Raw genomic sequence first — 1334 nt, 5'->3', positions numbered from 1 at the left:
TTTTTCTCAAAAATTTTCATTAAATCTCTTCTTCATCTGCCCTGAAAAAAAAAATATAATTATCTGCAAACAACAAATAAAAAATTGTGGGTGCAATTTTAATGCCAAAAATTTTTCTCTCTCTCTTAGAGCTATATCCAGTAAGACGGTAAAAATCTCAACTACTATGATATCTTTTCTCAGGCCCCTTTGAGGCACAATCTTTCTTGAGAGATTTTCATTAATCTTTATCTTATAAATCACTTTCCTTACACATTCCAACATTAGGTAAGAGCTCAAACTCAAAAGCACTAAGAGTAGCTTCAATAGAATCCCACCTCATCCTATCATAAGCTTTATTCATATTGATTTTGATGGCCAAATCATGCAATCCATCTCTTCTTTTTTTTTTTTTTTATTCAGACTATTGAACATCTCTTGAACAATAATAATGTTGTGAATTAGCCTACCTCTAACAAAAGCACTCTGTATAAGAGATATTATCTTATCCAAAATATTTTTTAATCTCAAAACCATATGACCCTTGAAATGGTTTTATATATGAAATTGTAACACCTTATAAGTCTAAGCTTGTTAAGAGTTTCTGGTTGCCTAACTTTAGAAATTAGAACAATGGTAGTCTCACTTATGTTTTCATCTATACTACCATGAATGAAAAAATTCGTAACAATAAAACATGCATCTTGTCCTATTGTCTCCCAATGCTTTTATTCCTAAACACCGCTTCTTTAATTTCTTGATCAATAGTTTCCTCCTTAAGACCTTCATTCATATCCTGGATAACTCTCTTTGGAATCATCCTAATGCATTCATCCATCCTCAGATTACTTGTTGCCTTAAAAAGCTCCGCAAAATGATTCTCTGCCAACCTCATGGCTTCTTTTTCGCCGCTAATCCATTCTCCCTTATTACTTATTAATCTCTCTGTTGAATATCTTATAAAAAATAGCGCAAAAAAAATAAAAGATAAAGGAGAGAGAGCAACTGGGCTCATCATTAGGATGAGAAGATTCTCCATTTTGTCTTTTAATTATTCTAGAAAAAAAGATGAGACAAGGAGTTGTGGATAGGACATAAACAAGTTGTATGATTAATGGATAAGAATAGTTATAGCATAGGAGTGAACTATTTTAAATAAAAGACAACTACATAAAGAAAGAGAGGAAGGAAGGAAGAAGAGGAGACTCTATAATTTTCTATCTTGTATTTCAAATTTTGTTCTTTCTATTTTTTGTAATTCAATAAAGAAGTCAGTAAGAGGATGAAATTCTACTGAATTCATCTAAAAACTCAACTTCTTGACTAGTATTAAAGGTGTAAAATCAGAATTTCAA

This window comes from Arachis ipaensis, chromosome B04 (assembly GCF_000816755.2).
Source record: "Arachis ipaensis cultivar K30076 chromosome B04, Araip1.1, whole genome shotgun sequence".
Lineage (NCBI taxonomy): Eukaryota > Viridiplantae > Streptophyta > Magnoliopsida > Fabales > Fabaceae > Arachis > Arachis ipaensis.
The sequence above is the reverse complement of the archived record's forward strand: the minus strand, read 5'-3'. Positions refer to the sequence as shown.